Raw genomic sequence first — 24,419 nt, forward strand, 5'->3', positions numbered from 1 at the left:
TCCCTAATCAGTCCTTGCATCTCTAAATGCCTGTAGATCCTGTCTCTCAAAATACCTTCCAACAATTTACCCACCACAGATGTGAGGCTCACTGGCCTGTAGTTCCCAGGCTTTTCCCTGCAGCCCTTTTTAAACAAAGGCACAACATTTGCCACTCTCCAACCTTCAGGCACCTCAGCCGTGACTAACGATGATTCAAATATCTCGGCTAGGGGACCTGCAATTTCCTCCCTAGCCTCCCACAACGTCCTGGGATACAATTCATCAGGTCCCGGGGATTTATCTGCTTTGATGCGCTTTAAGACTTCCAGCACCTCCTTCTCTGTAATATCCTCAAGACATCACCAATTAGTTCCCTAAGTTCCCTAACATCCATGCTTTTCTCAACAGTAAATACTGATGAGAAATATTAATTTAGGATCTCACCCATCTCTTGTGGATTCGCACATAGATGACCTTGGTATATTTACGAGGCTCCACTCTCTCCCTTGTTACTCTTTTGCCCTTTATGTATTTGTAGAAGCTCTTTGGATTCTCCTTTGCCTTATCTGCCAAAACAATTTCATGTCCCCTTTTTGCCCTCTTGATTTCTCCCTTAACTCTACTCCTACATCCCCTATACTCTTCAAGAGATTTACTTGATCCCAGCTGCCTATGCATGTCATGTGCCTCTTTCTTCTTGGCCAGGGCCTCAATATCCTGAGCCATTCAGGATTCCCAACTTCTGCCAGTCTTGCCTAAGAGGAATGTATTTACCCTGAACACTGGCTAACACACTTTTGAATGCATGCCACTTACCAGACATCCCTTTGCCTTCCCACTGACTCACCCAATTAACTTTTGAAAGTTCTTGCCTGATACCATCAAAATTGGCCTTGCCCCAATTTCAAATTTTAATTTTTGGGACAGACCTATCATTCTCCATAGTTATCTTAAAACTAATAGAACTATGGTCACTGGTCCCAAAGTGATCCCTCACTCAAACTTCTGTTACCTGCCTTTCCTATTTCCCAAGAGGAGGTCAAGTTTTGCACCCCTCCTCTAGTCAGGCCATCCATATACTGAATAAGAAATGCCTCCTAAATACAGTCAATAAATTTCTCTCCATCCAACCCTCCATTACTATGGCTGCCCAGTCAATGTTGGGAAAATTAAAATTTCCAACTATTACCCCCCTATTTTTCTTGGAGCTATCTGTAACCTCCTTACATATGTGCTCCTCAATTTTCCTGCCGATTATTTGGGGATCTATAGTACAACCCTATCAAAGGGTTGTACTATAAGTCGGTCCACCTCGTGTCCAATGAGGGGCATACACGCGATGGGTCGTACTGGGGCTGCTCTTGGTTGTTCGAGATTGGCCTAGTGCTTTATGTCGTTAGTGTGTGCCTAAACTGGACAAGATACTGGGCAAGACGACAGCTCAGTGACTATCGCTGATTGCTGTGCAGACACATGGATTTGGGCCGGTGTCTGTGGGAGTTTGCGCATTCTCCCCGTGCTTGCGTGGGTTTTCTCCGGGTGCTCCGGTTTCCTCCCACACCCCAAAGATGTGCTGTTAGGCTGATTGGCAGGAATAAATTGTCCCTAAATCAGTTTCCCTCAATCTGGATGGCCATAAAACATTAGATAGGGGTCATGGGTAGAGAGGTGGACTGGTGGTGTTGAGATGGCGGCGCGGGCTCGTTGGGCCGAAGGGCCTGTTTCCCGGGCTGATTTTGTTCTTTGTTCTTTGTAAAGTGATTTTCTCAGTTCTACCCATATAGACTCAGTGGCCAAACCCTTGGTTATATCCTATCTCAGTACGGCTGTGATGTTTTCCCTAATCAAAAATGCAACTCCCCCTCCTCTTTCTTCCTGTTCTATTTTTCCTATAGCATCTGTACCCTGGAACATTAAACTGCCAGTCCTGTCCCTCCCTGAGCCATGTTTCAGTAATTGCTATAACATCCCAGTCCCACATATTCATCAATGCCCTGAGTTCCTCTGCCTTGCGCGTCAGGCCTCTTGCATTGAAATAAATGCAGTTTAATCTGGATTTCCCTTGCTCTCTGTCTTGCTTTTTGCCTGATCTGTCTGGTACTAGGATTACTGACAATGCCTTTACTAATTAATGTGCTCTCTTTAATGTCTGTGCTGTCCTCAAACTTCTCTTCTATCTCCCTACTGCTTTCGATCTCATTCCCCCTGCCAAACTAGTTTAAACCCTCCTGAATGGCTCTAGCAAATCTCCCCGCCAGGATGTTAGTCCCCCTCCAGTTCAAATGTAACCCATCCCTCTTGAACAGATCAGCCCTTCCCCAGAAAAGATCCCAATGATCCAAACATCTAAATCCCTGCCCCCTGCACTAGCTCTCAAGCCAGGCATTCATCTGCCTAATCCTCCTATTCCTACTCTCACTAGCACGTGGCACCGGTAATAGTCCTGATATTACTACCTTTGAGATCCTGTAAGTTAACTTTCTGCCTAATTCTGTATATTCACATTTCAGGACCTCTTCCCTTTTCCTACCTATGTCGTTAGTACCAATATGCACAATGACCTCTGGCTGCTCACCCTCCCCCTTCAGAATGTCCTGCAATCGCTCAGAGACGTCCTTGACTCTGGCACCAGGAAGGTAACACACCATCCTGGAGTCTCGACAGAAACGCCTGTCTGTGCCTCTAACTAGCGAGTCCCCTATTACTACTGCTTGCTTGCTCTTTGCCCGAGCCTGTCCCACAGCAAAACCAGCTGTGGTGTCACAGGCCTGGGCTACTGCTGGTATATCCCCCTGACAGGCTATCCTCCTCAACAGCATCCAAAATAGTATACCTGTTTGAAAGGGGAATGGACACAGGAGACTCCTGCACTACCTGCCTGCCTGGCAGTCACCCATCTACCTGTCTGAACCTGTTGTGTGACAACCTCTCTGTAACTAGTGTCTATCACGCTCTCTGCCTCCTGTATGCTCTGCAGTGTATCCACCTGCTGATCCAAGCAAACAATGTAGTCTGTGAGGAGCTGCAACTAGACACACTTCCTGCAGACAAAGTTGTCAGGGAACCAAGATTACTCCCTAATTGCCCACGTCTAGCAGGAGGAACATGCCGCTGCCCTTATCCAGCTAAAAGGATAAAAGAATTGCAACTCACCTCTCCCTTGCTTGTGGTCCTCCTGCCAACTTTTTTTTTGGTTAAAGGAGGAGGGAGGGAGGGAAGCACTGAAGTAGCATTTGGGGTTTAACTATCCCTTCACAGCAGCTCCTCCACAAACCACCTTCGGTCACAGGAACTGCACTTACGCAAATGTGATCTGCAACCATCAATCACCTTCGCTGCTCTGCTGCCCTCACCTGGACGCTTGCCTTCACTTGAAGTAGGAAGGTCTCTTCCGGAAACCTACCTTCTGGTCCCCAAGGTAAGTTAGTTTTATACTCACAGTGCTGCTCTGTTCTGCCCTCCAACTGCTCCCTGCAGACTAGGCCGTGGATCCCCACGGTAAGTTAGTTTTATACTCACAGTGCTGCTCTCGTCTGTGAATGTCGTTCTGCTCTGGAAAAATTGTAGATGGAGGACAGGTATCCAATCTGGGGGGAGAGCTCCTTTTCTGGGGGACTGCTTGAAGGATGCTTAACGGCAGGCTGAGTTTGAAGTACGGTAAGGCGAAATCATTGGTTCCAGAAATGAGATGTCCAAGTCACGTGCCACCCATCTCTCCACACCATGTGTATTGCTCATCTGGGGCCGTGGGATTGTTAAGTGTTCCAGCCATTAAGAACAGAATGAAAAGTTGTGGGTCTCTTTATCCTGACAGCCCGGTAGATGCTGGTTGGCCAATCTGGTTTAATGAATTTGGTCTGTGCAGCCCACAGGGGACATCATTAGTGCTCCTTCAGAGTTAACGAGGTACGGGTTTCCCTGATACAGCCGGACAGCTTTTGTTCAAAGATCACAGATATATTCAGCCATATTAAACAGTCTTTGTCCAGTTTCTAAAATTTTAGAAATGGCCTCAAGGAAATCTAAATAAATTTGATAACGAATGTATAGTGAGGTCTTCGTCCTCTCATTCACTGCAGGAATTGGCAGCCAAGGAAGTTGCATTTATAACACAGTCAAAGAAGTTGAGTGTCGACGAGCAGATACGTCAAACACACATCTACACATCAATTCCAGTATATCAGAACTCATGGAATCGTTTCAAAACCACAAAGGAATCACAGAGAATTGCTGGAAAAGCCAGAGTGGGACATGAGGAGCGAATTGTTGTGATCTGGAAAGCGCTGCCTGAAAGGACTGCCAGTAAGATGGTCAGACGGGGAGAGATCCTTGGTTGACCAGATGCTGGAAAGAAATTGGAGCCTCTGTCATTATTATCTAGAACTCCAGACTACAACATGCATGCAAAAAAGGATTGTTGGCAGAGCAACTTGGACTCTCTGTGTGAACAGTAACACATCACGAAATGTGTAAAGATTGGCTCCAGTTGTATCTTTCACCAGTTGGCTCTCTGGACTATAATGAAATGAACAGTGCAGGGGTGGGGCGGCACAGTGGTTAGCACTGCTGCCTTACAGCGTCAAGGGCCCGGGTTCAGTTCTGGCCTCAGCTCACGATCTGTGTAGAGTTTGCACATTCTCCCTATGTCTGCATGGGTTTTCTCCGGGTGACCGGGTTTCCTCCCACAGTCCAAAGATATGTGGGTTAGGTTGATTGGCCATGCTAAATTAATCCTAGTGTCAGGGGGATCAGCAGGGTAAATATGTAGAGTTACGGGAATAGGGCCTGGGTGGAATGTGGTTTCCATGCAGACTCAATGGGCCGAATGGCCTACATTTGCACTGTAGGGGTTCTATAGTTCTATAAAGTAGGGGAGGCAGTGGCGAAGTGGTATTGTCACAGGACTAATAATCCAGAAACCCAGGGCAGTGGGCGGCACGGTAGCACAGTGGTTAGCATTGCTGCTTCACAGTGCCAGGGGCCTGGGTTCGATTCCTGGCTTAGGTCACTGTCTGTGTGAAGTTTGCACGTTCTCCCCATGTCTGTGTGGGTTTCGTCTGGGTGCTCCACTTTCCTCCCACAGTCTGAAAGACGTCCGGGTTAGGTGCATTGACCCGAATAGGTGCCGGAATGTGGCCACTAGGGGAATTTCACAGTAACTTCATTGCAGTGTTAATGTAAGCCTTATTTGTGACTAATAAATAAACTTTAAGATCTGGGGATTCAGGTTCAATTCTCACCAAGGCAGATGGTGACATTTGAATGTGATAAAGATCTGGAATTAAAAGTCTTGCGATGACCCTGTCAATTGTCCTCATGCCCTTTAAGGAAGGCGTTCTACCAGCTTTATCTGTTCTGATCTATACGTGGTTCCAGATCCCCAGCAATGTGACTGAATATCAAAAATGCCCTGTGAAAAGGAGGTCAATACATGAATCATAATAATTGATTCAATTCCAGTGTATCAGAACTCATGGAATCATTTCAAAACCACAAAGGAAACGCAGAGAAGAGAATTGCTGGAAGAGCCAGAGTGTGGCATGAGGAGCAAATTGTTGTGATCTGGAAAGTGCTGCCTGAAAGGACTGTGGAAGCAGATTCATATGGTTAGCACTGCCGCCTCACAGCACCTGGAACCTGGGTTTGATTCCTGGCTTGGGTCACTGTCTGTATGGAGTTTGCACATTCTCCCAGTGTCTGCGTGGGTTTTCTTCGGGTGCTCCAGTTGATTCCCACAGTCCAAAGATGTGCAGGTTAGGTTGATTAACCATGCTAAATTGTCCCTTGCTGTCAGGGGGACTAGCTAGAGTAAATGAGTGGAGTTATGGGGATAGGGCCTAGGTGGGATTGTGGTCATTGCAGACTTGATGGACCAAATGACCCCTTACTGCATTGTTGGATTCTATGAATTGGATGAATAGTTGCAGGGCTATGGGAGAAAAAGAGCTAGAACAGGGATGAGGGAGGGCATTAATTGGATAACTCCTTCCAAGAGGACAGGCACAATGGGCCGAATGGCTTCCTCGCATCACAGAGTTCACCAAGCTTTGTAGACTAGAGAGCTGGTCAACTGAGAATATAACGGTGCCTTTACGACAGGGTAGCATGGAAATGTGCCTTCAATTTCAAAAGCAGTGCGTGGTTTTTGAAATGACGCATCGGTTGAAAATAACGCACTGGTGAGTGAGAGCTGATAAACAACCGTGTATTCCAACACAATCCTCCAACCATGTGAGGGTAACCAGGAACCCAACACTGCCTCGTTATTCATTTGCTTACTGAAACAAAAGACAAACAGATAGCCCTCATATTCCTGCAACGATTGCAGCTGAACTTTAACCATGTTTCACGTTCGCAAGCGAAACAGAGGCAGAACTGAGTGTGCAAGTGTTTTTTTTAATCAAAATGGCTGCTTTACTTCCTTGGTTAATGAACGATGGGAGATGTTCGTGTTTCCTGAACTCAGGACGTCCCAAAACACTTCACAGCCCAAAAAGGGCTATCTCCATCTTGAAATGTGGCCTCTGTTAGAAGGCAGGAAATTTGTGCAGCCAATTTGCACATAGCAAGATCCCACCAGTGGGGAAAAAAATCTCTATCCCACATTATAATCCACCCGCTGTCTTATTGCCTGGTCACGAAACCTGTCCACATCTCTTTGTGACCTCCTCACAGCTTACCTTCCTACCTCGCTTTGTACTACCAGCAACCCGAAATCCAGTAGTCTACGTCACTTTGTCTGCGTCGTTAATATAAGTTAAAAGCTGAGGCCTCAGGCCTGATCCTCAGGGCACACCACTCGTTACAGGCTGCCAAGTTGAAAATGCTCTGTTTATCCCTATTCTCAGCTTTCAACCAATCCTCTACCCATCACCCAGCTCCACAAGTCCTTGATTTGGGCATCAACCTGTTATGTTTGAGGTCTGTTATTGAGACTAATAATAGATCATGAGATCAGTGGTACGAAACTAACTGGGACAGCTTTTTAGCACATCTTTATCTAGCACAATTTGCTAGATAAATGGCTAGGCTAGGCCGGCTCCACTCAAGGTGGAGCTTGGGTCCCAGGTCACCTGACCTGCGCTCTTAAAAGGGCATGCTCCAACATATATAACACAACTAGGTGCTTTGCTGAGTACCTTTGGTCTGTACGCAATCAGGACCCTTCCCATTTTAACACACAATCTTGCTTCCATGCCCACATGTCTGTCCTTGGCCTGCTGCAATGTTCCAGTGAACCTCAATGCAAACTGGAGAACAGCACTTCATCTTCTGGCTACGCACATTACAGTCTCCCAGTCTCAAAATTGAATTCAACAACTTCAGATGATTGGTTCTCCCCCACCTCGACCCCTTTGTTTCAATTTAATTTAATTTTAACTGTTCTCTATCATTTCTTTAGCCTTTATTTTTCTTTTCCCCCACATTCTTTCCCTTATTTTATCTCCCTTTCCTTACCTTTTCTCCCCTTTTGCTTTCTCTTTCCCCCCTTTTCTCAATTTTTTCCTCTCTCCCATCCATCCTGCCCCTTCCCCCACATCTTCATCTATTACAGCTTAGCCTTGATTTAAGCTTCACTCCATTTGGCCATTCACACATTCTATTCTCTCTATGGACTGCTATTAGCAGACTTTCCACTTGTTTGAGGCGCGGACGTTAGACTAGGGTAAGCACAGTAAGAAGTCTCACAACACCAGGTTAAATTCCAACAGGTTTATCTGGTAGCACAAGCTTTTGGAGTGTTGCCCCTTCATCAGGAGAGACTCAATTCACGAATCAATTCCAACCTCCCAGCCTACCTGGATCCACTACAGTTTGCCTACTGCTACAACAGGTCCACAGCAGACTCCATCTCCCTGGCCCTACACTCAACCCTGGAACACCAAGATAACAGACACCTATGTCAGACTCCAATTTGTTGACTACAGCTCATCCTTCAACACCATTATTCCCTTGAAACTCATCTCCAAACTCAGTGGCCTGGGCCTCAGCACCTCCATCTCGACTGGATCCTAAACTTCCTAACTCACGGACCACAGTCAGTAAGGATAGACAACTCCTCCACAATCATCCTCAACACTGGTGCCCCACAAGGCTGTGTTCTCAGCCCCCTACTATACTCCTTATACACCTATGACTATGTGGTCAAATTCCCCTCCAGTTTGATTTTCGTGTTTGCCGACCACACCATCATCGTGGGTTGGATCTCAAACAGTGACGAGTCAGACTACAGGAATGAGATAGAGAATCTGGTGAACCGGTGTGGCAACAATAATCTCTTCCTCAATGTCAACAAAACAAAGGAGATTGTCATCGACTTCAGGAAGTGTAGTGGAGAGCATGCCCCTGTCTACATCAATGGGGACGAAGGAGAAAGGGTTGAGAGCTTCACAGTTTTAGATGTCCAGATCACCAACAACCTGCCCTGGTCCCCCATACCGACATTACAGTTAAAACTCACCAACGCCTCTACTTTCTAGGAAGACTAAGGAAATTTGGCATGTCAGCTACGACTCCCACCAACTTTTCCAGATGCACCAAAGAAAGCATTCTCCCTGGTTGTATCACAGCTTGGTATGGCTCCTACTCTGCCTTAGACCACAAAGAACTGCAAAAAGGTGAATGTAGCCTAATCCATCATGAAAACTAGCCTCCCATCCATTGACTCTGTCTATATTTCCCACTGCCTCGGCAAAGCATAATTAAGGACCCCACGCACCCTGTACGTTCTCTCTTCCACCTTCTTCTGTTGGAAATAAAATACAGAAGTCGAAGGTCACGTACCAACCGACTAAAGAACAGCTTCTTCCCTGCTGCTGTCAGACTTTTGAATGGACTTACCTTGGATTAGTTGATCTTTATCTACACCCTAGCTATGACTGTATCACTACATTCTGCACTCTCTCCTTCCTTCTCTATGAATGTATGCTTTGTCTGTACAGTGCGCAAGAAACAATACTTTTCACTCTATGTCAATACATATGACAATAATAAATCATATCAAATCATTCTGTTGGACTTTAGCCTGGTGTTCTGAAGCATATTTCATTCCCTCCCCCTGCAGTATAAGGATCTCCCACTTGCTATGGCTTTTAGCTCTGACAACGGGTCATCTGGACTCGAAACATGACCACGTTCCTCTCCTCACAGATGCTGCCAGGCTTGCTGAGGTTTTCCAGCAGTTTCCCTTTTGGATACATCGCACAACCTTTCATCTGAACCTAATCAAACAACTTTTGGAAATCCAAGTATGCTTGCTCCCTTTGAGCTAACCTCTACACTCCAAAAAGTTCAGACCCAATTTGTCTTCTATGGAACCATGTCGATGCTGCCTGATCATGATATGGTTTAAGTAGATTTAGACAGTTACATGGATATGATGGGTATAGAGGGCTATGGGCCAAAGACCAGCAATTGGGACTAGTTTAGGGAGTTTAAAAAAGGGGGCAGCATGGACAAGTTGGGCCGAAGGACCTGTTTCCATGTTGTAAACCTGTATGATGCTGAGTATTCAGTGACCACTTCCTAAACTCCAGCATTTTCTGATGAACTGGTTGATGCAAATATTCCATGAAGCCTCTCTGCTCCTGAACCATTTTGGAGTTGCCGCCCCAAGCCCATCGCCTGGTCGCCTCGCTCCCATGGCGACCGTCACCTAGCGACAGTTCATCGCGCCGCCTCTCCTTTCTCAGCCCTTGGGTTCTCGTGGGGTTGCGCCTGCGCAGGATATCGCTGCTGCATTTTTTTTATGGGGGGGAGGCGGGGAAAGGGACCGCGCGCCTGCGTATCTCACTTCCGGAGGGGACGGGAGGAAGGCGGGGACAACTGGATTCCGCCGCGTCCGATCATTATTCTCCCGGGGGGCGGGGGGGAAATGGATCTAAACGGCGCCTGCGCATAACATTGCCAGTGAGGGAAGGAGAGACTCGGGCGGAGCCTGGCTCTAGGCCGCGGCTGCGCACAACGTTTGTAGGGCTATGGATAGCGGGGGGAGGGGGGGCGGGGCGTGGCTCTGAACCGCGGCTGCTCATACCGTTGCCAGAGAGGGATCGAGAGAGGGGCGGGGCCAGGGTCGGAGCTGCGCTTGCGCATTATGTTGCCAGAGCTCGAGACGTGCAAGGGTGGGCGGAGCTTTGTTGTTGCGCATGTCAGTCTGGGCCTGGGCAGAGAGGGGCGGGGTTGGGTTGCAGTCACGTGGTGAGGCTGTGGTCCGGAGCGACGGAGGGATCCCGGAGAGTGAGTGGCCGGACACTGGACAACAGATTGGCCCCAGGGGGCAGCAGTGTGAGGGTAAGTCCAGAACCGCTAGTATGTAATGAAGGGAAGGGTTTGTGGGAGGTGAGACCCCAGATGAGTGAGGAGGAACAGGGTCAAAAACTGCTGGGTCCCCCTTCACCCCGTCCTCTGCCACCTCACCCGATCCTCTGCCCCCTCCCCGATCACCCCCTCTGCCCCTTGACCACCCTCTGCCCCTCACACCCCAGCGCTCCCTGTGCATTCACCCCTTGCTGCATTAGTCACTTTGCAAACACTACTTTCTTGCATTTCGCCATTAATTATTCATTCCCCCTCACCCTCCCTGTCACCCCCAAGAGGTCAACGCCCCCCCATCCTCCCCGGGCCTTGCATTTTACTTCAGTTCAAATCAGTGCAACTTCCTGGCTTTTTGTTGCAAAGGAGGAGGAATGCAATCTTGACTGGGCGTCTGTGCGAATTGTACCTTTTTGTGTTGTGGGAAGATGCCTCAGGTTCACCCCACCCTCCTGCTCCTCTTCACCAATCCCCTCCCTTGTCTCTCTAATCCTCAGCCCTGCAAAATTGAGCATCATGATTTCTCCAATGGTATGCCTACACCCTCATTACAATCTTATTCGCTGCATTATCCTCTTGCCTCTTTTGATATTCTAAGTCTCCATTAGCGTAACAAGTAGGCTTACGTCAACACTGCAATGAAGTTACTGTGAAAATCTCCTAGCTGCTACACTCTGGCACCTGTTCGGGTACACTGAGGGAGAATTTAGTATGGCCAATGCACCAAACCAGCACATCTTTCGGACTGTGGGAGGAAACTCACATAGGCATGGTGAGAACATGCAGACTCCGCACAGCCAGTGACCCAAGGCCGGAATTGAACCCAGGTCCTTGATGCTGCTAAGCACTGTGCCAACGTGCTGCATTCCTGTCCCTTGAAAGTCTTCATTCCATTTTGAGCTTAAAGCACCCTCACTGCTGCGTGCCATTTCTTTCTGCTCTGTTGAGTTGGCAAAGCCTTAACTGTGTTAGGATTTCAGAACCGTAATCGCTGATGCGTGTGGTCCTTGTCGGGGTGGCAGTGGTCCATCTGCATCTCTGTGTGGCCCAGGTGAGATTGATCAAGCGGAAGAAAGCGTTTTTGTGAATTACGCACCCACCCCACCGGACTGCAGTTGCTGCTCTGAGTCTCGCCCGGTCATCAAGGCAACTTGCCGACACTCCTCAACTGCGACGTGTCATGGGTGGGAAAACGTGACCTTTTCGAGTTGTGGTATGTTCTGAGTGCACCCGGAATCGACTGCATGAGTTGTCGGGTGGCATGGGGGGAGCGGGTGGTCTGTTTCGGAGAGGATGGAATTGGGCAGGGGGTTGGGAGGCTTGCAGGCGCGACCTCGCTACGGAGCCAGTCCAGGTCTCGGGGCAACGTGGGCCCATCCCTTGGTCCTTGGCTGACAGAATGACCTTTGACAGTCTCGCGACTGTTGCACGGTGAGACGGATTCAGGAAATGTCCCGGGTGTTCGAGCAAGGCGGAGGGGTGCTGCTGAGCCGAATGTGGGGATGTGGAGGGCAGTGGGGTGGGGGGGGGGCAGGGGGTGTTGCGATGGGAAGGTTTGCCAAGAATTTGATTGTTTGGAGTGCTGTGTGGCTGGATTTTTATCCCCAATCCACTCAGCATCGGTTCCCTGCTCTCGCCTGCCAGCTCCTCGTCCCTCCCTTCCTTCACCCCACCCCTTCCCCAGCCAATGCCTTCCCCAATCCTGACTTTGAGCTGGGTGACATTGTCTGGGATAATCAAACCGCTTATGCACAAAGTTCATTCTTTCTCGACTTGTGGTTCTGGTGTGTTGGGATAATTTGGAGTGGAGGGTGAGGGGGATGGGGTGAAGGAAGCGAGGGACTTTCTTAAAATACAGCTTCAAGAGCAGGCCCCTCTCCTTCAGCCCCGATGAAAATTGTCACTTCGAAAGCTGAGAACTTGTGATTTTTCGGAGGGGAACAACACGTTGAATGGCGGAGCGAGCTGAAGGGGCCAAATGGCCTACTCCTGCTCCTCATTCTTGTCATTTTATGATGAGTATGTCGTTGTTCAACACTAGCTGTGTGGGAGAGATCGAAACCAACAGGCATGCAGCCAGTCTCTCAGCGAGTCTCCTGTGAGCATCGTCATGTTAGCAGAGCCAACGGCTTTTCAACTGCTCTCTCTGCCTGTGATTACGTGTGAGAAGACTTGGCAGCACAAAGCGTCTCTCTCACGCTCGTGCTCTCTCTCTCACTCTCTCTCAGGCTCGCAATCTCTCTCACATGCTTGCTCTCTCTCTCGCTGTTTCATTCTCTTTCTCGCCTTTTCGTTCTTTCGATCTCTCTTTCGCCCCGTCTCTCTCTCTCTCTCGTCCTTTCGCCCCGTCTTTCTCTCACTCTCGTCCTTTCGCCCCGTCTCTCTCTCTCTCTCGTCCTTTCGCCCCGTCTCTCTCTCTCTCTCGTCCTTTCGCCCCGTCTCTCTCTCTCTCTCGTCCTTTCGCCCCGTCTCTCTCTCTCTCTCGTCCTTTCGCCCCGTCTCTCTCTCTCTCTCGTCCTTTCGCCCCGTCTCTCTCTCTCTCTCGTCCTTTCGCCCCGTCTCTCTCTCTCTCTCGTCCTTTCGCCCCGTCTCTCTCTCTCTCTCGTCCTTTCGCCCCGTCTCTCTCTCTCTCTCGTCCTTTCGCCCCGTCTCTCTCTCTCTCTCGTCCTTTCGCCCCGTCTCTCTCTCTCTCTCGTCCTTTCGCCCCGTCTCTCTCTCTCTCTCGTCCTTTCGCCCCGTCTCTCTCTCTCTCGTCCTTTCGCCCCGTCTCTCTCTCTCTCTCGTCCTTTCGCCCCGTCTCTCTCTCTCGTCCTTTCGCCCCGTCTCTCTCTCTCGTCCTTTCGCCCCGTCTCTCTCTCTCTCGTCCTTTCGCCCCGTCTCTCTCTCTCTCGTCCTTTCGCCCCGTCTCTCTCTCTCTCGTCCTTTCGCCCCGTCTCTCTCTCTCTCGTCCTTTCGCCCCGTCTCTCTCTCTCTCGTCCTTTCGCCCCGTCCCCCTCTCTCTCTCTCGTCCTTTCGCCCCGTCCCCCTCTCTCTCTCTCGTCCTTTCGCCCCGTCCCCCTCTCTCGTCCTTTCGCCCCGTCCCCCTCTCTCGTCCTTTCGCCCCGTCCCCCTCTCTCGTCCTTTCGCCCCGTCCCCCTCTCTCGTCCTTTCGCCCCGTCCCCCTCTCTCGTCCTTTCGCCCCGTCCCCCTCTCTCGTCCTTTCGCCCCGTCCCCCTCTCTCGTCCTTTCGCCCCGTCCCCCTCTCTCGTCCTTTCGCCCCGTCCCCCTCTCTCGTCCTTTCGCCCCGTCCCCCTCTCTCGTCCTTTCGCCCCGTCCCCCTCTCTCGTCCTTTCGCCCCGTCCCCCTCTCTCGTCCTTTCGCCCCGTCCCCCTCTCTCGTCCTTTCGCCCCGTCCCCCTCTCTCGTCCTTTCGCCCCGTCCCCCTCTCTCGTCCTTTCGCCCCGTCCCCCTCTCTCGTCCTTTCGCCCCGTCCCCCTCTCTCGTCCTTTCGCCCCGTCCCCCTCTCTCGTCCTTTCGCCCCGTCCCCCTCTCTCGTCCTTTCGCCCCGTCCCCCTCTCTCGTCCTTTCGCCCCGTCCCCCTCTCTCGTCCTTTCGCCCCGTCCCCCTCTCTCGTCCTTTCGCCCCGTCCCCCTCTCTCGTCCTTTCGCCCCGTCCCCCTCTCTCGTCCTTTCGCCCCGTCCCCCTCTCTCGTCCTTTCGCCCCGTCCCCCTCTCTCGTCCTTTCGCCCCGTCCCCCTCTCTCGTCCTTTCGCCCCGTCCCCCTCTCTCGTCCTTTCGCCCCGTCCCCCTCTCTCGTCCTTTCGCCCCGTCCCCCTCTCTCGTCCTTTCGCCCCGTCCCCCTCTCTCGTCCTTTCGCCCCGTCCCCCTCTCTCGTCCTTTCGCCCCGTCCCCCTCTCTCGTCCTTTCGCCCCGTCCCCCTCTCTCGTCCTTTCGCCCCGTCCCCCTCTCTCGTCCTTTCGCCCCGTCCCCCTCTCTCGTCCTTTCGCCCCGTCCCCCTCTCTCGTCCTTTCGCCCCGTCCCCCTCTCTCGTCCTTTCGCCCCGTCCCCCTCTCTCGTCCTTTCGCCCCGTCCCCCTCTCTCGTCCTTTCGCCCCGTCCCCCTCTCTCGTCCTTTCGCCCCGTCCCCCTCTCTCGTCCTTTCGCCCCGTCCCCCTCTCTCGTCCTTTCGCCCCGTCCCCCTCTCTCGTCCTTTCGCCCCGTCCCCCTCTCTCGTCCTTTCGCCCCGTCCCCCTCTCTCGTCCTTTCGCCCCGTCCCCCTCTCTCGTCCTTTCGCCCCGTCCCCCTCTCTCGTCCTTTCGCCCCGTCCCCCTCTCTCGTCCTTTCGCCCCGTCCCCCTCTCTCGTCCTTTCGCCCCGTCCCCCTCTCTCGTCCTTTCGCCCCGTCCCCCTCTCTCGTCCTTTCGCCCCGTCCCCCTCTCTCGTCCTTTCGCCCCGTCCCCCTCTCTCGTCCTTTCGCCCCGTCCCCCTCTCTCGTCCTTTCGCCCCGTCCCCCTCTCTCGTCCTTTCGCCCCGTCCCCCTCTCTCGTCCTTTCGCCCCGTCCCCCTCTCTCGTCCTTTCGCCCCGTCCCCCTCTCTCGTCCTTTCGCCCCGTCCCCCTCTCTCGTCCTTTCGCCCCGTCCCCCTCTCTCGTCCTTTCGCCCCGTCCCCCTCTCTCGTCCTTTCGCCCCGTCCCCCTCTCTCGTCCTTTCGCCCCGTCCCCCTCTCTCGTCCTTTCGCCCCGTCCCCCTCTCTCGTCCTTTCGCCCCGTCCCCCTCTCTCGTCCTTTCGCCCCGTCCCCCTCTCTCGTCCTTTCGCCCCGTCCCCCTCTCTCGTCCTTTCGCCCCGTCCCCCTCTCTCGTCCTTTCGCCCCGTCCCCCTCTCTCGTCCTTTCGCCCCGTCCCCCTCTCTCGTCCTTTCGCCCCGTCCCCCTCTCTCGTCCTTTCGCCCCGTCCCCCTCTCTCGTCCTTTCGCCCCGTCCCCCTCTCTCGTCCTTTCGCCCCGTCCCCCTCTCTCGTCCTTTCGCCCCGTCCCCCTCTCTCGTCCTTTCGCCCCGTCCCCCTCTCTCGTCCTTTCGCCCCGTCCCCCTCTCTCGTCCTTTCGCCCCGTCCCCCTCTCTCGTCCTTTCGCCCCGTCCCCCTCTCTCGTCCTTTCGCCCCCCCCCACCACCCCACCCACCCACCCCCCCTCGTCCACGCACCCCCCCTCGTCCACGCACCCCCCCTCGTCCACGCACCCCCCCTCGTCCACGCACCCCCCCTCGTCCACGCACCCCCCCTCGTCCACGCACCCCCCCTCGTCCACGCACCCCCCCTCGTCCACGCACCCCCCCTCGTCCACGCACCCCCCCTCGTCCACGCACCCCCCCTCGTCCACGCACCCCCCCTCGTCCACGCACCCCCCCTCGTCCACGCACCCCCCCTCGTCCACGCACCCCCCCTCGTCCACGCACCCCCCCTCGTCCACGCACCCCCCCTCGTCCACGCACCCCCCCTCGTCCACGCACCCCCCCTCGTCCACGCACCCCCCCTCGTCCACGCACCCCCCCTCGTCCACGCACCCCCCCTCGTCCACGCACCCCCCCTCGTCCACGCACCCCCCCTCGTCCACGCACCCCCCCTCGTCCACGCACCCCCCCTCGTCCACGCACCCCCCCTCGTCCACGCACCCCCCCTCGTCCACGCACCCCCCCTCGTCCACGCACCCCCCCTCGTCCACGCACCCCCCCTCGTCCACGCACCCCCCCTCGTCCACGCACCCCCCCTCGTCCACGCACCCCCCCTCGTCCACGCACCCCCCCTCGTCCACGCACCCCCCCTCGTCCACGCACCCCCCCTCGTCCACGCACCCCCCCTCGTCCACGCACCCCCCCTCGTCCACGCACCCCCCCTCGTCCACGCACCCCCCCTCGTCCACGCACCCCCCCTCGTCCACGCACCCCCCCTCGTCCACGCACCCCCCCTCGTCCACGCCCCCCCCCTCGTCCACGCCCCCCCCTCGTCCACGCACCCCCCCTCGTCCACGCCCCCCCCACCCCCCCTCGTCCACGCCCCCCCGCCCGCCCACGCCCCCCCCACCCCCCCTCGTCCACGCCCCCCCGCCCGCCCACCCCTCCTCGTCCATCCGCCCCCCCCGCCCGCCCCCCCCGCCTCGTCCATCCGCCGCCCCCCCCGCCCACCCCTCCTCGTCCACGCCCCCCCCGCCCCCCCCGCCCGCCCACCCCCTCCTCGTCCACGCCCCCCCCCGCCCACCCCTCCTCGTCCACGCCCCCCCGCCCACCCCTCCTCGTCCACGCCCCGCCCGCCCCCCCGCCCACCCCTCCTCGTCCACGCCCCGCCCGCCCCCCCGCCCACCCCTCCTCGTCCACGCCCCCCCCGCCCACCCCTCCTCGTCCACGCCCCGCCCGCCCCCCCGCCCACCCCTCCTCGTCCACGCCCCACCCGCCCCCCCCCCCTCGTCCACGCCACCCCCCCCCCCCGTCCACGCCACCCCCCCCCCCTCCTCGTCCACGCCACCCCCCCCCAACCCGCCCACCCCTCCTCGTCCACGCCGCCCTCCCCCCCCTCCTCTGACTAACAGGTTGTTGGGTCTTTCTGCTTTTTATTCCGTTGACTGTGATGTGTTGTCCTCAGATACCAAGTTGCTGTTGCAAGGTTTCTGCAATGTCCCACACAAGGTGAACAGGAAAGGCTGATGCTCACTGTCCGTGTGGCTGCGCGACCCCCTCACAATTGCAGCTTACAGGCTGGATACTTGGCTGATGTTCCAGCCTGCACTCTGATCTTTATTACTGTCAACCTTCTTTTGGTTCAGAGGTTTGTGTCTGGTTTTGGCAGTTTCTGCTTGAGAAAGAAGCAGTTAAACAGGTTCCCTCCCGTTCTCCATGAAGCTTCCAAATACTCTGCAGAAGGAGCCTTTCTTTCCATGTGCCGTGTCTCCTCTCCCATCTTGCACACTAATCTTTCTTCTTCTCGTCTACCCATCTGCCTCCCTCCCCTCCCCTCCCCTCCCCTCCCTCCCTCCCTCCCCTCGTCCCCCCTCCCTCCCTCCCCTCGTCTCCCCCCCTCCCTCCCCTCGTCTCCCCCCCTCCCTCCCTCCCCTCGTCTCCCCCCCTCCCTCCCTCCCCTCCCTCGTCTCCCCCCCTCCCTCCCTCCCCTCCCTCGTCTCCCCCCCTCCCTCCCTCCCCTCCCTCGTCTCCCCTCCCTCCCTCCCTCCCCTCCCTCGTCTCCCCTCCCTCCCTCCCTCCCTCCCCTCCCTCGTCTCCCCTCCCTCCCTCCCTCCCCTCGTCTCCCCTCCCTCCCTCCCCTCGTCTCCCCTCCCTCCCTCCCCTCGTCTCCCCTCCCTCCCTCCCCTCGTCTCCCCTCCCTCCCTCCCCTCGTCTCCCCTCCCTCCCTCCCCTCGTCTCCCCTCCCTCCCTCCCCTCGTCTCCCCTCCCTCCCTCCCCTCGTCTCCCCTCCCTCCCTCCCCTCGTCTCCCCTCCCTCCCTCCCTCCCCTCGTCTCCCCTCCCTCCCTCCCCTCGTCTCCCCTCCCTCCCTCCCCTCGTCTCCCCTCCCTCCCTCCCCTCCCTCCCTCCCCCCCCTCGTCTCCCCTCCCTCCCTCCCTCCCTCCCTCCCCTCCCCTCCCCTCCCCTCCCCTCCCCTCCCTCCCCTCCCTCCCCTCCCTCCCCTCCCTTCCCTCCCTTCCCTCCCTTCCCTCCCTCCCCTCGTCTCCCCTCCCTCCCTCCCCTCGTCTCCCCTCCCTCCCTCCCCTCGTCTCCCCTCCCTCCCTCCCCTCGTCTCCCCTCCCTCCCTCCCCTCGTCTCCCCTCCCTCCCTCCCCTCGTCTCCCCTCCCTCCCTCCCCTCGTCTCCCCTCCCTCCCTCCCCTCGTCTCCCCTCCCTCCCTCCCCTCGTCTCCCCTCCCTCCCTCCCCTCGTCTCCCCTCCCTCCCTCCCCTCGTCTCCCCTCCCTCCCTCCCCTCGTCTCCCCTCCCTCCCTCCCCTCGTCTCCCCTCCCTCCCTTCGTCTCCCCTCCCTCCCTCCCCTCGTCTCCCCTCCCTCCCTCCCCTCGTCTCCCCTCCCTCCCCTCGTCTCCCCTCCCCTCGTCTCCCCTCCCTCCCTCCCCTCGTCTCCCCTCCCTCCCTCCCCTCGTCTCCCCTCCCTCCCTCCCCTCGTCTCCCCTCCCTCCCTCCCCTCGTCTCCCCTCCCTCCCTCCCCTCGTCTCCCCTCCTTCCCTCCCCTCGTCTCCCCTCCTTCCCTCCCCTCGTCTCCCCTCCCTCCCTCCCCTCGTCTCCCCTCCCTCCCTCCCCTCGTCTCCCCTCCCTCCCTCCCTCCCTCCCCCCCCTCGTCTCCCCTCCCCTCGTCTCCCCTCCCTCCCTCCCTCCCCTCCCCTCCCCTCCCCTCCCCTCCCCTCCCTCCCTTCCCTCCCTTCCCTCCCTCCCCTCGTCTCCCCTCCCCTCCCTCCCTTCGTCTCCCCTCCCCTCCCTCCCCTCCCTCCCCTCCCTCCCTTCCCTCCCTTCCCTCCCTTCCCTCCCCCCCCCTCGTCTCCCCTCCCCTCGTCTCCCCTCCCCTCGTCTCCCCTCCCCTCGTCTCCCCTCCCCTCGTCTCCCCTCCCCTCGTCTCCCCTCCCCTCGTCTCCCCTCCCCTCGTCTCCCCTCCCCTCGTCTCCCCTCCCCTCGTCTCCCCTCCCCTCGTCTCCCCTCCCCTCGTCTCCCCTCCCCTCGTCTCCCCTCCCCTCGTCCCCCCTCCCCTCGTCCCCCCTCCCCTCGTCCCCCCTCCCCTCGTCTCCCCTCCCCTCGTCTCCCCTCCCCTCGTCTCCCCTCCCCTCGTCTCCCCTCCCCTCGTCTCCCCTCCCCTCGTCTCCCCTCCCCTCGTCTCCCCTCCCCTCGTCTCCCCTCCCCTCGTCTCCCCTCCCCTCGTCTCCCCTCCCCTCGTCTCCCCTCCCCTCGTCTCCCCTCCCCCCCTCGTCTCCCCTCCCCCCCTCGGCATGTGTCATGCTGTCTGAGAGGTGGGATGGGTTGCCCACCTTGTGTTTTGTGCTGTCAGCACAGTATGTACAGAGCGTGAGGCAGCCCCCGCACTCTCTTGCCTTCACGATGATTGCAGCTGTTTTCTGGAATCTCCACTCCAGCTTTGTCTTGGCAGAGTGACCCAGTGGCAGCTGTGTTTTTGCGTTTGATCATGGGATCTGCAGCCATGGGCTTTGCTGAATTTCGTACTGTAGCAGAGAGCCCGTCAGTGGGGCTCGTACAGGACCCTGTATCACATCCGCAGTGTGAGCACGTGGTGCCCAAAGGAAGGGGATTAGTCCCCCACCCCCCACTTGTTTATTAACTAATGAGGGAGCTCACTACAGCAGCATCAGTATCCTGGGTAAGGGAACACATTGGGCACACCCCAGCACTGAAAGATCTTTGTAATCTGTCTCTGGATCTCATTCTCTTACTGTACGCGCTGTACAAGCCTTCGGATCCCGCTCACATGATACATTAACCAAACCACCACAGACCCTGAACACCAACAATAATCGACGCTCAAACCCCTAGCGATGGGGCAGCCGTGACTGGCCATGCTCGACCCCCAGCAACAGGGTGATGGTGACTGGCTGTGCTTGGATCCCCCGTGACAGGGAGACTGCAAGCCGCTGCTCTCGGACTCCCAGCCACAGGGAAACTGTGACGCGCTGCTCTCGGACCACCAATGATTGGGCCTCGACGGCGTCGTGCTGTGTGCACGCGCGTGCCTCAACGGCACTGCGCCTCGTGCTGCTCGACCGTCCCGGTCCCTCGTGTTGCGCGCGTCTCGACCGTCCCGTCACTTTTACTAGTGCTGATTTGGGGACACACCTATGTGAGATGCACAGACGTGCACGTGTTGGCATGTGCGCATACAGACATGAATACACAGCAGCAACTGACGCCAGTTTTTTTCTGGAATGTCTCACTCACCCTCCCCCGGAGCTCGCCACAGCTCCCACTGCTCTTGGTGTTTTTTTTTACTTCGGAGACGTGGGAGGTTGCAGCTGAGAATCGCGCTAACAACCCATCTGGCCATCCAGTAGAAGGCTGCCTGCTGGGACATGCACAGATTTCCTGCTTCCTGTCTCTGGGACATCTACATTCTGTTGGCTGTGTTCCCTCAGATCTTACCCACAAAAAAACACGCACAAGCTAAGACTCATGGGGGGGGACTGTGCACGTCGCTCTGTCGCTCCCTCCCTCTCCTCTCTCTCTGATTCTCTGTCTCCCCCACGCCGTCTGCCAGTCACACTGTACGTGTGTGTCTGTCTCTCTTGCTCCCTCGGTCGCTGTCTACCCTGCAGAGCCGTGCTGCCGGGCGGTCGGCGCTGAGGGAGCGCCGTGCTGCCGGGGGGTCGGCGCTGAGGGAGTGCCGCTATGTGCTCGTATCTTTTGAGGTTGGGTCTGAAACTAGTGACCCGTTTGTCTCCGGCGCTGGGCTTGCTCCAGGGCTGGCTGTTTGGTTGACGTACCCAGTGTTTGGGTGGGTGGGTGTTTCCGGATGAATGAAGATCGCATGTTAGTTTTGGAACCCGTGTATTATTCAGTGTCTGAATCTTTGCTCTCCCCGCCCAGTGCCTGGGGTTCTTCATTCGAACTGAGTCACCCTCAGAAAAAACAGTCGCGGCACCAATGACCGGCTCCTTCCACACACACACACAAACACTCACTCTCTCTCTCTCTCTCTCTCTCTCCCCTTCTCTCTCTCTCTTTCCCCCCCCCCCACCTCCTTCTCGCTGTCTCACTCTCATGCTAACCACACAGTAAACCATGGTCTGATGTTGTATTGAAAACACATTCTGCCTTGTCCAGCTTTGCTCCACGTTAAGTACCTGCCCCCCACCACACACCTCACCTTGCCAATCTCCCACAGACCCTTTCCTTCCCCCTCAGCACTGGCTCCTTCCACCAGCTCTCATCCCCCTCCCCACCCCCTGGCTTTTGCCCCCTCCCCTGCCATCCCCCACCAGTTCCCCTCCCTCTCTCTCTCTCTCTCTCTCTCTCTCTCTCTCTCTCTGTACGCTGATGGGAGTTTTTGGAGTGTGTGTTGGAGGGTTTGGCCTTCACACTGCTGTGGGCTGAACTGTCCTTTGGTGCCAGCCAGTGCTCCAGCCGAGCATAGATTGTGCAGGGTTCCCACCACCCCCCCCCCCCCCCCCCCCCCGTCTGTCCCTGAACCCAGCCCCCTCCCCCCAGCTGTGCCGTTCAGGTTCTTGGCTCAGGGACCGCACCAGACTGCGGTGCCAAGTTGAATTGTGTAACCAGGCAGGGCAACACATCGCCAACTGGGAGAGTGTGGAAAATTCCTTCCATTTGGAAATCCCCCCCCCCCCCCACCACCCCCCCCCCCCCCCCCTCCCCCACGCTCCCTCCCTTGTGCCCAGTGTTTGTCCAGCCTGTGACGTGTGCGGGCTGTAAGCATGTGGAGTGAGCTGTTCCCAGCCTCCCTGTTGCGGACTTCCTCACTTGATGAAAGATTAGAGCGAGGGACAAACTGTGTGTGTGTGTGTTGGGAGGGGTGTGCAGGTTGCCACGTGGGGAGAGGGAGTCGTTAGGGGAGAGTGCGAGAGCTGGTGCCAAAGGGACGCTGTGGCCCGGGCCACCCTAAAGTGTCACCCTGGTGGACGGGGTTCAATTTCCTTGTCGGGCTGGGGGAGCCGGCTGGATTGTGGCCACACACACCCACAGGCCTGCTTGTGGCCTCTGGAAACTGTCCCCCGGGGCGGTGCTGTGACTCCAAGTGTGGAATGTGGCGGGACAGGACCGAGAGGTGGAGGCGGGCACCCTGACGCTGGAACGCTCCATGGTAACCCTAACCCTAATGCAGGAAGCCCCCTCCCCACCCCCGCGGAGTTTTGCTTCCCGTCGGCAGTTAGAATCATAGAATCCCTACAGTTCAGAAGGAGGGCATTCGGCCCATCGAGTCTGCACCGACCACAATCCCACCCAGGCCCTGTCCCCGTAACCCCATGCATTTACTCTAGCTAGACCCTCTGACACTAAGCACGGCCAGTCCACCTAACCCACACATTTTTGGAGTGTGTGAGGAAACCGGAGCACCCGGAGGAAACCCACGCAGATGCGAGGAGAATGTGCAGACTCTGCACAGTCACCCAAACCAGGAATTGAACCTGGCTCCCTGGCGCTGTGAGGCAGCTGTGCTAACCACCATGACACCCCCTAAACTGTTCTCCGAAGTTTCACATTCCAATTCCCCGTCATTAACTTGCCAGCAGAGGCTGTGTCGGGGCAGACGTTCCAGATCCTGTGTTTGTTTATCTCGGTCGCTTGGCCATTCCTCGCATACTTTCGGCTTTTCCACTTTCTGGGAAAGATTTAGCTGTTTTAGTTTTGGGAGGGGTGGCTCCTCCCGCTGGCCGCCTGCTCAAGTCGTCATCAGGTCAACTGCAGTGCTGTTTTTGGGATCTTTCTCTGCATAAATTGGCTGCTGCTGCGTTTTGTCCGTGTACCTACCTGACACAAGGCCCTCGTTCATCGGCTGTGAGGCACTGGGTCTGATAGCTGCATGTTGGAGAGACTCAAACTCTATTTTTAATAGATTGCTCTTGCACTGACTCCCCGACAGTGCGGCGCTCCCTCAGCACTGACCCTCCCACGGTGCGGTGCTCCCTCAGCGCTGACCCGACCCCCCCCCCCCCCCCAAAGTGCGGCAGCGCCCCCTCAGCGCGACACTGCAGGCGTGTGCTTCACTGTGTGTCCTCCCAGCTCTTAGGCTGCACAGCCTTCGGGTATGCACCAGAAATGGGTGTGACGCATTCGAGCTCAACATTCCCCGAAGCTCCGTGCAGCCCAACAGGTAGCTGGGTCTTGTTTGGACGGTTTGCCCACAGCAGGATGCCACAAGCAGCAGCGTGATAAATGAACCAAATCCTCTGGCGTGGCGTCCCTGACACTCTGACAGCGGGGCAACCCCTTGTCCCTCACCTTCCGGCAGTGTGATGTCCCCTCGGCGCTGAGGGGCAGGTGGCGCTGTGCTGGTCCTAAGCAAAGGGTTTTCAAATGTCACGGACGAGGGAGAGAGAGGCGCTTGTGACACTGAGCAAGATACCCGAGGTGCTGAGAGACGTGGGAGGCTGTGCTTGACCATCCCCACCCATCCCCCCCCCCAACACAACTCCCCACTCCCGTCAAACCCATTGGTGCCTGGTGTGTTGACTGTGTCAATCTGCTCGTGTTTCCGTGTCCTCTTCCCCCTCCCCCACCCCTTCCCAGAATAACAAGGAAGACGCCTCAAGGAAAACGGTCTGTCTGCTCGCTTCAAACAATGAACTGCCTGGACAGCAGCCAGACCACAGAGGCTGTGCAGTCCTCCTGTCTCGCTGGGCTAGACCCGTTGACATTTCATTACCGCCCAACTACGAGGACCTCACGAGGCTTTCAGGAAAGGAGAACTTTGCTGTTGCCTTTCTGTGGTTTTAAAATAAAATTAGTAACTGTGGTCGTTGCGGCGCTTCACTTTTGAGCTGAGCCTGAGAACAGGAGGAGGCCCATTCAGCCCCTCTGTGTCTCGAGCCTGTTACACCGGAACAGGAGGCCATTCAGCCCCTCTCTCTCTCGAGCCTGTTACACCGGAACAGGAGGCCATTCGGCCCCCCTCTCTTTCTCTGTTTCGAGCCTGTTACACCGGAACAGGAGGCCATTCAGCCCCTCTCCTCTCTCGAGCCTGTTACACAGGAACAAGAGGAGGCCCATTCAGCCCCACTTCAGCTTGTTACGCAGGAACAGAAGTTTTAATGTTTATTTATTAGTGTCACAAGTCAGCTTTCATTCACACTGCAGTGAAGTCACTGGGAAAATTCCCTGGTCGCCACACTCTGGCGCCTGTTCGGGTAAACTGAGGGATAATTTAGCAGCTAACCAGCATGTCTTTCAGACCGTGGGAGGAAACTGGAGGAAATCCATGCAGACACTGGGAGAATGTGTAGACTCTGCACAGGCAGTGACCCAAGTCGGGAATCGAACCCGGGTCCCTGACACTGTGTGAGGCAGCAGTGCTAACTCTGCCAAGGTGGGCCCATTCAGCCCCTCGGGAGCCTGTTATATAGGGAACAGGAGGAGCCCATTCAGTTCCTTGAGTCTGTTACACAGGAGCAGAAGGAGGCCACTCAGCTTGTCGAGCTTGTTGTGGGAGATCCGGTCT

The sequence above is a fragment of the Carcharhinus amblyrhynchos genome, unplaced genomic scaffold (assembly GCF_965287045.1).
Source record: "Carcharhinus amblyrhynchos unplaced genomic scaffold, sCarAmb.v2.hapA chromosome_140, whole genome shotgun sequence".
In the NCBI taxonomy this organism is placed as follows: Eukaryota; Metazoa; Chordata; class Chondrichthyes; order Carcharhiniformes; family Carcharhinidae; genus Carcharhinus; species Carcharhinus amblyrhynchos.